Below are 14617 nucleotides of genomic sequence, written 5' to 3'. Positions count from 1 at the left end.
CAAGTATGTGAAAACCTATGTAGTCTCAATGGCTGAAATACTGAGACATTTTTTTGCTGAGTACAGACCAGACCAGCAAATCATCCTTTAAAGGCGTGAATATTTAGAGGAGAGCCTGAACCCCAGACACCCACAGGCCTGAAGGGGCAGGAAGCATGAGGGGAGCGATGTTTTAGAGGAAAGCTCCTCTCAGGTCCCTGAGGATGGCGGATGGATGGGCAGGTGGGGAGGGACAGTGCTGGGGCTCTGCATGGACACTGTGGCTCGGGGCACAGTCCAGCTGGGTCCTCACATGGCAGCAGGGAGTTGTCAAGCTGGGCTGCAGTCTCATCTGAGGCTCGGCTGGGGATGGGTCTGCTTCCAAGTTCACCTGGTTGTTGGCAGCATTCAGCCCCTTGTAGGCAGTCCCACCTGGGCCTCGGTCTCTCATAGCCTGTCATCCAGAGGCTGCCCCCAGTCCGGTCACATGGCCCTCTCCTTAGCACAGTTCACACATGGCTGTTTCCAAGTTAGCGAGGTGAAGGTCCCCCACAATCTTAAGTAACATCATCACGGAGTGGTGCCCCATCACCTCTGCTGTATTCTATGGATTAAAGCCAGTCAGAGAACTACCCACACTCAAGGGGGGGCCACAGTGGGAGGTAGGGATCACGGCAGCCCCTGGAGAGTCTGCCCATCTCAAACATCAAACCTGCAGCAGTCTGAGCATCAACTGAAGGTCTGAGGCTGCATCTCGGTGGTGGTTGGTGAGGTGCTGAAATGCTCTTCCTTATGAATAGCTAATTCATAATTCCTTCCTTCTTTCCTTCCTTCCTTCTTTCATTTCCTTCCTTCCTTCTTTTCTTTCGTTCCTTCCTTCTTTCCTTCCTTCCTTATTTCCTTCATTCCTTCTTTCCTTCTTTCCTTCCTTCCTTCCTTCCTACCTTCATTCCTTCCTTCCTTCCTTCTTTCTTTCCTTCCTTCCCTCCTTCTTTCTTTCCTTCCTTCCTTCTTTCCCTCTGTCCTTCCTTCCTTCTTTCCTTCTTTCCTTCTTTCCTTCCTTCCTTCCTTCCCTCCCTCTCTCCCTCATCACAAGAGGCTGCCTGGAATGTACAGTGTGGCTACTTAGGGAGGACAGTCCTTTGCCTGTGATGAGGACATAGGTCCTAGGACCACAGGGAAGCATCCTGTATAGCAGAGCAGGCGTTACCCACCATCCATGGACTCATTGACTTAGTTATTCGTTGCTGGAGTTGGTGGCAGGGAATTGATACATAAGGAGATAAATGGATAGTTTAGTGTCAGGTGGGAATTAGTTCTCTGAAGAAGACCTCAGACAAGTGGCAAAGGCTCTTTAAGTTGGAGAAACTGGAAACCAGCCAACTATCCCATATACATACCTGAAAACAGTATCTCCTGAAAGAGGTGGGGGAAGACCATTTTCAACTACAAATTGGCACTCGCCAGCTACCTCTACAAGGATTAAATCATGAGCTGCTGCAGCTGCTGACCTTCAACCCCCCCCCCCCGAAAGGAGTTCAGAGTGGAGATCAGGAGTGAGGCGCTCTGTGCTCCGGGAAAAACTGGCAGAGCAGGCCTTCAGATAGTTAGATACTCTCAGGAGCTGATTTCATGAGCTCATTTCTTGCATCTCCTCATATCTAGAAAAGAACTAAGTTCCTTTAAGGTGACATCTGCTCCTCGTGACTAGCAGAAACCTTCTGCAAAAAATATGTGCTTGATTGCATGTATTCCCCTTCACCAAAATCACATATATACTGACCTCCCCCCTGCCTCTTTGGATCAGTTTCTCAGAGCTATCTGAAATGCTGTCTCCAGTGCTATCATACTCATTTGGCCCCAAATAAAACTTAACTCGCAACTCTCACGTTGTGCATTTTTTTAAGTCAACACCATGTTTTGTTAAAAGGCTGACTGCAGGAAACAGGAGCTCAGCTGGCCGCTCAGGTGCTCTTATTGGTAAGGAAAAGGTGAGGAGGCAAGAAAAAGTACAGGGGCCCCCAGAGAAAAGAGAGTGACATTCTAAAACCAAGCCAGAGGTGTCAGAGTTGGAAAATTCAGTAAGACAGCAATGAACAGACTCAAACCTTCTTAGCCCAGTGAGAATATAAATTGGTGTTGTTTCAGAAGAATCCAGAATTACACCGGGTACACATAAGGATTTTGGGACCTTAGAAAACTGTGGTTCTGCAGCTGAGCTCGGGTAAAGCAGCCCCTGCAGGTTGCATGGAGGTCTGCTACCTGCCAGGTGGTCTCAGCACCAGACAGAGCCCTGGACCAAGGGAGACAGAGCCCTGCCCCCAAGGAGGGGGTTGGGGGAGATGGGGGGAGGGAACACTGCTAAAATCTTGGGAACAAAGACACAAGATAATTTCAGTTACTGAGCTGATCCAAGCTGTGAAGACAAAGTGAAGCACCGTGGCTGGAGCTGGGGGTGGGGCTAGCATCCCTCCAGCTAGGACGCTCTGGAAAGTTCTGAGGCAGCCATGCGAAGTGGGGAGAGCTCTCCTGGCACAGAGAACTCAGGGACCTCGGCCTCCTCGACTGATGGGCCAGCCTGGAGGTCTCTGGGGAGCAGTGAGGAGTCCCCAGTGGCTGGAGCAGGGGCATCGGGCCATGGAAGGAGGGAGGGCTCAGTCTGAGCTCCCCCCACTTCCAGCCAGGCCCGTGGTGAGGGAAGGACCGCAGTGAGGAAGATGGATTCCATTCTGGTGGCAAACAGGAACCATTGCTGGTTTTACTGGGACATAAGCCATATTCAAAGATGTAACTCACACACTTTCCAGGCCTGGAGAAATTTCTAAATCTGCATATCAAAAGCGCTCATTAAATATCAGGCAAGCCTGATGAAAGAACTGCGGCCAGGTAAATGCCACACGTGGAGCAGTTGAATTCCAGGGTCCAGGCAGAAAGCACAGCTGGAGGAAACAGATGACAGCCTGGCTTCTGACTCAGGCTGCTCAGAGGAGGAGCTCTACCAGCGGGAGGGAGAGGGGTCCATTCAGACATCCCCCCCAGGCCGCTGCTCCTTTGCCGAAGCTTCAGGAGAGATGGAGAGAGAGTGAATTCTCTGGGCACCGTTCCCAAAATGCCACCCCCTCAAGTGAGCCGAGCAATGGACCGAGATGAGGGGAGGCCAGCTGTGGGCACCACGGGGAGAGTCCGAGTGATGTCGGGCACCAGCTGCAGCCACATCTGTAGAACCAGGGGAGGTGAGAGGGTCCGCCAGAGTCACGGTGAGTCTAAACTCACAAGGAACCATAGACTAGGACCAGGGTCAGGCCAAGGGCAATGGACATTGGACTCATGCCAAGACCTTGGGAGCCTCACTGAGCAGTGGCCAGGTGGGCAGAGGGAGGAATTTCCTCCCCGAGCTGCTCACCTGGCCGTCCTGGCCACAGGTCCACGGTCAGGGAGGCAGTGGTCAGACGGGGGAGCCCAAGTCTGCACCTGCCTTCAAGCTCGGACCCACGGTGACCACAGGACGTCTCCGCAACCGACCAGCAAACTCCTTTTTTCTTTGAGTCTGTGGCCAGTCTGGGTTGGGTTACTGCCACTTCAAGACAGGGGTCCTGGGACACAGAGACCCTCGTGCCAGGTGAGCGCACGTCCGGGCAGGTGGATCTGTGTGTGGAGAACCGCCTTCATGGGCGGACTCAGCACAGATCCGGGGTCCCGAGGTCTCACTGCTCCTGGAACCCAGATAAAATCTGGCCCCAAAGGGGAGGGCTTTCCTCAATTTGGTGATGACTGGCCAGCAGGTGGGTGGTGCTAAGATGCCGGTGGTGCTAAGCGTCCTGCATGCGCCCACCTGGTGCCAATACTTCTCCCCTGGACCCCCACCCCTGGGCCTCCGGTTCCCCCAGTGCGGGACGGCCGCATGGCTATGTGATCTCCAGCTCCGCCTTCTTGTTCTTCCACAGAGAAAAGGAGGAAAAACACCTAAACCGACCATGGACATTAAAATTGGCCTCACAAGTAATAAACTGATTTGATTTTGCCTCAGGGATGGGGAGCGGGGCCATCGCCCGGAGTGGATGCTTCGCCACTGGGTGAAGCCCCCTCTGGAGGCTGCTCCCCAGCGGGAGGGGCTGCCACCCACCGTGTCCAGTTGTGCCTGGTGGACAAGGACAGGTTAGAGCAGGAGGTGGCATCACATGTGCCTGGCTTTGCTACGTCCAAGAACCCTGAATACAAATGGTATTTCATTCCCATGGGGGTTACTGTTTCTTTCTTCTTTTAATTTGCTAGAATAAAAAGAAATAGCGTTGATTGGTTCCTCTAACTTTCAATAATGAGTCAGAAAAGATAAATATGAAAGGCCTCAAATTAATTCCAAGGAGCTTAATTATTTTTTTTCCTCGGATGCATTCTGTCTGAAATGAGTTTTCCTATCTTCCGTGTGTTAGAGCGGCCCCCTGGCATGGTGAAAGTTTATTTTGGGCTTGGGGAATGAATTTGCAATGAAAAACTTGCTGTCATAATCATCTGCATTTGCATAATATGGGCCCTTCATTAGTGCGCAGAGAATAACATCAGTCTGATAATCGAATCAGTTCCTCTGTTATTGGCTTAGAGTTGGTGAGAGACCCATAGTGTCTGGGCTGATAGACGGAAAGCAGAGGCGGTGAGGTTGGGCTGACTGCAAGCTCCAAGTCGGGCTGCCCGTGGAGATGCTCAGAGACAGAAACCTTGTCTTCCTGACCACGCAGGTGGCTCCCCCAGGCCCACAGGTAGAAATGCTGCCTTTGATGTCTTCGGTGTTTTCATGGAGTGGCATAAATTCTGGAATATAAAATAGCTCTCCTGAAGTCAAAATTTCCCAGGATGGACTTTCTTAGCAACCTGCACCAGCAAAACTGTGCAGAAAACTATGCAGAAGTGCCACCATCACCAACCCCCTAGACACACACATGTGCACACGCACACAACATATACACACTCAGTACACACATTCACCGTGCACATGCACACACCACACACACACAGGTACATGGCACATGGCACACACCTATGTACAGGCACTTTGTGCACACAGACAGGCACACACACACACACACACACACTCCCTTCAGATTGTCCTCACCCCTGATTTGTTTCATTTAGTGCCAAACTGAAATTCAGGCCCAGCGTGGGCTGGATTCAGAGCCAAGTGCAAAACGTGGAAACTATACATTGATTTCCAGATAGGGAACTGCAATTACAAACAACTAGAAATAGAAATAATTGCTCCAAATCCAATTTCTTTTAAGAAAGAAATGTGTAATCACCAAGGTAGAAAGTCTTTCTGGAGCGAAACTACTGTGTATAAAGAGCAGTGCTTGGTGTTGGGGGGAAAAAAGTACACCGCAGGGGACCCGCCCTGGTCTGGAAGATGCACATGGGAAGGCACAGCTTGAAGCTGTCAGGAGTCTGCAGAGCCCAGCATGGCCTTGGTCCCTCTCACCCCCTTCCCCTTCCTTCCCTGACCTCCAGCTTCCCCTGAACCAACGATGCCCTCGCTTCACAGGTGTGGCGGGACCCTCTGCAAGGAAGGCTCTTCCCTGGCGTGCACATGCCACCATCACTCCCCCGGGACGCCTGCTCCTAGGCCACCTATTTGGAGGGTTCCTCTGTCTCAGAGGGCAAGACCCTGGCTTTGCTGTGCCCTGTCCCTGCTGCCTGGAGGGGCACAGCCATGCTCCATGAATATTTCTCGAAGGGCTCAATGAGCAAAGAATGCTTTGCTTCCAATATATATATATATATTTTTTAATATTTATTTATTTATTTATTTTGGCTGCACCGGGTCTTAGTTGCAGCACGCAGGATCTTCGTTGTGGCATGTTTAGTCGTGGCATGCGTGTGGGATCTAGTTCCCTGACCGGGGATCGAACCCGGGCCCCCTGCATTGGGAACACGGAGCCTTACCTGCTGAACCACCAGGGAAGTCCCCCAATGTGTTTTAAAGATGAGAAGTTAAAGAATCTAATTCCTAGAGAGGCTGCCTGACATCCCCGGAGGCACATGGCAGTAAACCACAGAACGTAAGCCTATTTGCTGATTCTTGGTAGCAAAGCCTTTTAACCCCTCTGCCATCTTGCCCTCGGGATCTGAGTGCTCAGGGAGGAGAGAGAAGGATGTGCAGAAGAACGGGGGAGGGGCAGCAAGATAAAGTGATTGGTTGCTTTTTTATTTGCTCTGATAACGGCTGCCTTTTAATTGGGTGTTCAGATCATTTGTATTTAATGAAATTATGATATGGTTGTGATTTAACCTACCATTTGGCTATTTGTTTTCTATTTGCCCTGTTTCTGGATTCCTTTTTTTTCTTTCACTCCCTTTATTTGGATGAATTGATTATTTTTGTGAGTGCATTTATCTCTTTTATTGACTTACCTATAATTTACAGTTGTGGTGTTTTTGTACTTACCTTGTGGTTATAGTACAGATCTTTATTCTCTTATGGTCTACCTTCAACTATTCTCCTAGAGTGTAAAAACCTTACAACAATATACAGTTGACTTGAACAACACAGGTTTGAACTGTGTGGGTCCACTCTATGCAGCTTTTTTCAATAAATACCTACTTGACTACACGATCCTCAGTTGGTTGTCTCCAAGGATGCAGATGCACAGATACAGAGGGTCAACTGTAAAGTTACACATGGATTTTTGACTTCAAGGAGGGTCAGTTCCCCTAACCCCTACATTGACCAAGAGTCAAAGGTACTTTCATCTTGTTCCTTCCAGGGTTTGCGCTATTTTTTTCGTTTATTTTACTTCTACGAATGGTATAAACCTCATAGTACTTTGTCACTATTTTTTCTTCAAACAGTAAAGATTTTTTTAAAGAGATTTAAGTAGTAAGTAAAACATGCCTTTAATATTTCCCCATGCAGTTTCCATTGCTGACATTCTTTAACCCCTTATGTAGACACAGATCTCCATCTGCCTATAGGACTTCCTTTAGCATTTCTTGTAGGATAGGTGTGTTGGTGCTGATTCTTTCAGTTTTGCCTGTCTAAAAAGTCTGGTTTTTCAAGGTATTTAATCAGGCTAAAATTTGACAGATTCTTTTTTCTTTCAGTGCTTTAAAGATGCTGCTTTTCAGATTATGGTTTTCTCTGGATATATGCCCAGGAGTGGGGTTGCTGGATCATATGGTAGCTCTATTTTCAGTTTCTTAAGGAACCTCCATACTGTTCTCCATAATGGCTGTATCAATTTACATTCCCACTAACAGTGCAAGAGTGTTCCCTTTTCTCCACACCCTTACCAGCATTTATTGTTTGTAGATTTTTTGATGATGGCCATTCTGACCGGTGTGAAGTGATACCTCATTGTAGTTTTGATTTGCATTTCTCTAATAGCTAGTGATGTTGAGCATATTTTCATGTGCTTATTGACCATCTGTATGTCTTCTTTAGAGAAATGTCTACTTAGGTCTCCTGCCCATTTTTTGATTGGGTCATTTGTTTTGTTTTGTTTTGTTTTGACGTAGAGCTGCTGAGCTGTTTGTATATTTTGGAGATTAATCCCTTGTCAGCCGCTTCATTTGCAAATATATTCTCCCGTTCTGTGGGTTGTCTTTTCTTTTTGTTTATGGTTTCCTTCGTTTTGCAAAAGCTTTTAAGTTTGATTAGGTTCCCCCAATGTTTACTGCAGCAATATTTACAATAGGCAAGACATGGAAGCAACCTAAATGTCCATCAACAGAGGAATAGACAAAGAAGATGTGGTACATATATACAATGGAATATCACTCAGCCATAGAAAGGAATGAAATAATGCCATTTGCAGCAACATGAATGGACCTAGAGATTATCATACTAAGTGAAGTAAGTCAGACAGAGAAAGACAAATATCATATATCACTTATATGCGCAATGTAAAAAGTGATACAAATGAATTTATTTACAAAACAGAAACAGACTTACAGATATCGAAAACAAACTCATGGTTACCAAAGGGGAAACTTGGGCGAGGGGGCGGGGGGCAGGGATCAGGAGCTTGGGATTAATATACACACACTACTCTATATAAGATAACCAACAAGGGCCTACTGTATAGCACAAGGACTCTACTCAACAGTCTGTGATAACTTATATGAGAAAAGAATCTGAAAAAAAAAAGAATATATGTGTATGTATAACTGAATCACTTTGCTGCACACCTGAAACACAACATCGTAAATCAACTATACTCCAATATAACTTTAAAAATCCCTGAAGAAAAAAAAAAGAAACATTGAAAGTAGAATTAAAAGAAAAAAAAACAACTAAAGATGTTGCTTAACCATCTACTGACTTGCATTATTTCTAAGTTAAGTCAGCTGTCATCCTTATCTTTGTCCCTCTCTATGCACTGTGTTACTTTAATCTGGCTATTGTTTTTAAAATAAAACAATTTTGAAATAATTATAGATTCATAAGAAGTTGTAAAAATATTACAGAGGTAACAGGTGCTCAGAATCCTACAGTGGATTATATCTTACATAATTATAATACAATCTCAAAACCAGGAAATTGAACTTGGTACAATGTACGTGCATGTTTTTATGTCACTTTAGCATAGGTGTGGATTATTGCAACCACCACCAAGTTCTAGATACAGAACTACTCCATAGCCACGAAGATCTCACTCATGCTACACCTTTATCATCACACCCACCTTCCTTTCTTGCACCATCCCTAATCCCTGATGATCACTAATCTTTTCTTTTTTTAATCTATATGAGATTATACAACATGTTACCTTTTGAACCCAAGTTTTTTCATTCATCACAATGTTCTTGAGATTCCAGACTCACGTAAGATTTGCATATTTCAAAGTCTGATCCTTGTTTATTATTGAGTAGTATTCCATGATATGAATGGATCACAGTGTTTTTAACCATTCACTTATTGAGAAACATTTGGTTGTTTCTAGGTTTGGGATATTACAAACATAATTGCTATGAACAATTGTCCACAGGTTTTGTGCAGACATAAGTTTTTATTTCTCTGGAATAAATACCTAGGAGTGTAACTTCTGGGTCAAATGGTATGTATACGTTCAGTGCAAAAAGAAACTGCCAAGTATTTTCCAGTATGACTGTACCATTTTTCACCCCACTAGCAATGCATGAGTGGAGTTTCTTTCATCTATGGCAGTTTTTGATATTGTAGTTATTTTTTATTTTAACTGTTCTGATGAGTGTGTAGTGATATCTCATCATGGTCTTAATTTGTATTTCCCTAATGATAGTGATGTTAAATATCTTTCATGTGTTTACTTGCCATCTGTGCATCCTATTCAATGAAACGTCTTCATGTTTTTTGCCCATTTTCTATTGGATTTTTAAGTTTGGGGAGGTGGTAATTTTTATTTAATTTTTTAATGGTGTGTTTTGAGAGTTCTTTATAGATGTCAGACACCTGTCTTTTGTCAGGTATGCAGTTTGCAAATATTTTCCCCCAATCTACAGTTTGTATTTTCATCCTCTTCACATGGTCTTTTGCAGAACAAACGTTTTAATTTTGATGAAAACCAATTTATCACTTTTTTTCCTTTTTGAATCATGTGTTTTTTGTCATTTCTAAGAAATTCTTACCATGCCTTAGGTTTCAAATATTTTCTCCTATATAATCTTCTAAAAGTTTAATGTTCTACATCTCATGTTTAAAGGAGGATACATTTTGAATTAATTTTTGTGTAATCTGTGAGGTTTAAACGGAGATTGTTTTTCTTTTTTCCCTTTTGTATGTGGATTTCCAACAGCGCCAGCATTTCCCCTTTGTTATATATCTATTGACTATACTTGTATGAAACTTTTTCTAAGTTCTTTGTCCTGTTCCTTTGATCTGTGTGTCTGTCCTTCTGCCAATACCATGCAGTCTTGACTACTGTTTCTGTATAATAACTCTTGAAATCAGGTAGAGTGATTTGCCCACTTTATTTTTCTTTCCCAAGGTTGTTTTGTTTTCTAATTTCTTTGCATTTCCATATAAATTTTTGAATAAACTTGTATATATCTACAAAAGTATCTTGCTGGAATTCTTATAGGAATTAGATTAAACTAGTATGTCAGTTTAAGGGAGAATTGACATCTTCACAATGTTGAATCTTCAATCCATGATTATGGTATGTCTCTCTCGTTATTTAGATCTTCTTTGATTTCCTTCACCAGCATTTGGTACATTTCAACATTCAGGTCCTTCACATATTTTGTTAGATTTACACCTAAATACTTATTTTTTGACCAATTATAAGTGGCATTGTATTTTTTAAGCTTTGGTTTTCACATGCACATTGTTAGTGTATGGAAATACAGTTAATGTTTGCATGTTGACTTTGCATTCTGTGACACTGATAGATTCAATTATTAGAAGTAGGTGATTATTATTTTTGTGTATGGATTCCTGTGGAGTTTCTATGTAGTCAGTCATGTCATCTGTAAATAGCAGCCATTCTATTTATTTCTTTCCAACTTGTACAGTCTTTATTTCCTTTTATTGACTTATTTTTCACTGGCTAGCACTTCCAGCACTGCACTGAATAGGAGTTAGGAGAGAAAAACTCCTGGTCTTATTCCCACTCAGGAGAAAATCACTCAGTCTCTCACCATTAGGTAGAACCTTATTTAGAGGGTATTTTGTAGATGCACTTTATCAAGTTAAGGAAGTTCTCTATTCCTAGTTTTCCAAGAGTGTTTTTTTTTAATATATATAATGAATGGATGTTGAATTTTGTTAGATGCTTTTTATGCATCAATTGATATGACTGTGATTTTTTTTCTTTAGCCTATCCATATGGTGTATTGCATGTATTGATGGTCAAATATTGAGCTAGTTTTGATCCCTGGACTAAACCTTCACTTGGTCACAGTGTATAATTCACTGGTATATCATTGCATTATGTTAATAATTCTTGACAGTATTTTGATAAGAATTTTTGCATCCATAGTCATTTTGAATATTAGTCTGCAATTTCTACTTTTAATTTTTTTCTGGCTTTGGCTCTGGTATCAATAACACTAGCTTCAGAAAATGAGTTGAAAAATATTCCATCCTCTTCAATTTTCTGGAAGAGATTATCTGAAATTGGTATTAATTCTTTAAATGCTCAGAAAATTCTCCAATAAAAAGACTTAGGCCTGGAGGTATCATTTTTGGTCTATTTTGCTGTGATTCATTCAGCTTACTGAAATTGAATGTTTATGTGTTTTGCCAAATCTGGAAAATGTTCAGCCAATTTTTTTGAATACTTTTCAGCCCCACCGTCTTTCTTCTCTCTCCTGGGACTCCCCTGACACAAGTGTTAAATCCTCTGTTATATTTCTCCCTGTCCCTAAGATTCTGTTGATTTTTATTTAATTAGTTAATTAGTTTTTTAGTTATTTTCTCTGTTGTCCAGATTGGGTGATTTCTATTGTTCTATGTCTGTCTCACTGATTCTTTCCTCTGTCTTTTTCATTCACTGTTGAGCTCATTGAAGATTTTTATTTCCATTATTTTATTTTCAGTTCTGTAACTTCCATTTTCTGTTCTAAATTTTTATTTCTGAACTTTTTGATTTCTTTGCAGAGACTTTATATATTTTTCATTTGTCATAAATGATTTAAATTGCTCTTCGAAGTATTTTTGAGATGGCTTTTTAAATATCCTTTTCAGACAATTCTAACATCTGTGTCATCTTAATGTTGGCGATGATTTTCTTTTCTCATTCAAGTTGAGATCTAAATGGTTCTTGGTATGATGAGTGATGTTCAGTTGAAACCTGGACACTTTGGATATTATTTTATGAGATTCCAGTTCTTATTTAAATCTGGTGTTTTAGTAGACCTCTCCAGTGGGGACAGGTGGAGCACTTTGCCCCCCATCACTGGGTGGAAGTCCAGGATCTAAATTGGCCTCCCCTCTGGGAGGGAGCTTCTCATACTGCAGAGGGGATGGGAGTTCAGACCCTCCCTTAGGCCACTGCAGACCCCCCCCTGGCTGCTAGGGGGAATGGGGTGCCTTGTTACTGCTCCCCACACGGCCCTCACTGACCTGTGGCAGTGGGAGGTGGCCTCCATTCCTCTGAGTGGTGGTGAAGGTCCTGACCCACTCACTAGGCCTTCCCTGACAATATCCCTTTGGGGAGGGGGAGAGGTTTCTCACTACCACTGGGTGGGTGTGGGGCTCCTCCCTGACACTGGGAGGTGGGGAGGCAGGGGTTTCCCTACTCGGCCTCTTGGGTGTGACCCCAGTGGGGTGGAGGAAGTATTGGGATGCCTTCTTACAACCAGGAAGAGAGGAAGTCCGCAATCTCTTCTCATCCTTTGCTGGCACCGGTGAGGCTACGGCCACAGCTTTTACTATGGTTCTTGCTGGAATAGAGCAGTTATCATCTGAAATGTTTCTGTCTTTCTAGCCTTCTCTCTCCTGTTCTTCGGGGGGCTTTTTGTCTGAGCCTGATGGTGTTGCTGGGTTGCCAGCTTCTCCAGTCTGGGACATATGAGACAAAACAAAGCCCAGGAACACATTGCAGTTTTGTTTTCTCAGTCGCGAGGTCCCTAGCCAGTCTGTCTTCTCTCTACCTTTCAGAATTGTATTGTGTTTGTTTTATATGTGATCACCAGGATATGTATGTGTTCTTAGCAGGAGGAATAAGAACAATTATGCCTACTCCATGTTTCTGGAAGTGAAGCTTCCTCCTCTGGCTTCCCTTAAGATTTATCTTAACCTCTGCCTTGAAGCAATTTGATTTTGCTATTCTTTGGTGTAATTTCCTTCATGTTTCTTGCACTTGGGGTTCTTTGAGCTTCTTGGATCTGTGGGTTTATAGTTTTCATCAAAATAAAAATTTTTTCCAGCTGTTATTTCTTTAACTATTCTTTCATCCTTCCGCTGTCTTCTGTCTATTGGGGTCTCCAGTTGCACGTGTATTAGCTTTCTTGGAGCTGTCCCACAGCCTGACAATGCTCTGCTTAATTTTAAGTTGTTTTTGTGGATGTGTCCTCAAGTTTAATAAGCATTTTTTCTTCAGCATCTAGTCTGCTGTTAATCCTTTATGGAATACTTTTCATATAAGACATCATAGTTTTTAATTTCATCTTGGATTTGGTTTGATTTGGGAGACATTTTTATCTTTCATGTCTCTATTGAACATAATCTTTCCTCTAGGTCTTCCGACATATGGACCATAGTTATAATTACTATTTTAATAAACTTGTCCATTCATTCTTTTATCTTTATCAACTCTGGGTCTGTTTTTATTGACGGATATCTTCTCACTACCAAGTCAAACTTCTTCTGAGTTCTGTACTGAAGGCTCTGTAAGGTGTGTGATCTTCAACTCTGGCTGGTGGGAATGGAAACCCTTCCTGCCCTGTGTGAGCTTTTGGGATTGTTTTTGCTGATTCTCTCATTTTCCTCCCACTGTGTTGGGTAGTTTCTTCACATGCTTGTGTGGATCAGTAGTCAGTCTGAAAGGGAAACTTCTTTACTTCTTCTGAGTTTTCTTTCTGACACTGTGCCCTGCAAGCTCTGGCTGCCTTGGCCTCTCTGGATGACCAGTCCCATCTCCTTGACTCCAGGAGCTGGCCATGAAACCAGCAGAATGTGTCTCAGGACTTCTTCTGTCTCATTACAGAAAGAAGTCAGTGAGAGGCAGAGTGACAGGTAAGGAAAGAGTTTATTAGAATAGGACACTTGTGCGAAGTACAAGCGGACAGGCAAGGGAATGCCGCCCCAAGGACTTAGTTGGCTACAGTTTTATAATCAAAGGAAGAATGGGAAGGGGGAGAAGACCACCTTCTTCCTCATTCTTTTTTTTTTTCCTTAATGGGGATATATGTATATGTATAGCTGATTCACTTTGTTATACAGCAGAAACTAACACACCATTGTAAAGCAATTATACTCCAATAAAGATGTTACAAAATGAAAAAAAAAAGAAAAGAAACGGGATAAACAAAAGTGTGACAGAACTTCAGCTACGTGATTGGAAGGTAGGAAGAATGGGGGCAAATGAACAGTCCACTGGCCTGACTAACCCAAGACGTCTTCACAGGCAGCACTAGAGTTCTGAAAGACTTGGGTGTACCTTGTGTAAAGCCAACAAAACTCCCTAAGTGGAGGGAATATCATGGATATGAAGTAGAAATCAGCTAAAGACATTTATTGAGTGCCGATTGTGTCATATGCCAGTCACTAGAAGAACACGAAGTAAAGATACTATTGTTATAAACTAGTAGGGAAGATTACAAGTTCTCATGGAAAAAAAAAAAAAAAGAAAACCCATGTAGTAACAGATGCCAAATACAAATAGATGCCAAATATTGTAGTGAAAATGAATACCTAATTGCAGAAGGAAGGCTGAATTAAATGGAAGGGACTTTGAAGTGGGATCAGGGCCTAACATGACAGAGAGAAAAGCAGAGATATGATATAACTCAGAAATGAAATCTGGGGACAATGGGAATTTGCTGGGAACAGAGGATCATGATAAGATGGTGATGAATATGTTGCTGCTGGTGAAGATGATTTTACTTATTTATTATTTTTTTATTCTTATTAGTCATCCATTTTATACACATCAGTGTATACATGTCAATCCCAATCTCCCAAATCATCACACCACCCACACCCCTGCCACTTTCCCCCCTTGGTGTC

The sequence above is a fragment of the Eschrichtius robustus genome, chromosome 13 (assembly GCF_028021215.1).
Source record: "Eschrichtius robustus isolate mEscRob2 chromosome 13, mEscRob2.pri, whole genome shotgun sequence".
In the NCBI taxonomy this organism is placed as follows: domain Eukaryota; kingdom Metazoa; phylum Chordata; class Mammalia; order Artiodactyla; family Eschrichtiidae; genus Eschrichtius; species Eschrichtius robustus.
Note: the sequence above shows the minus strand (reverse complement) of the source record.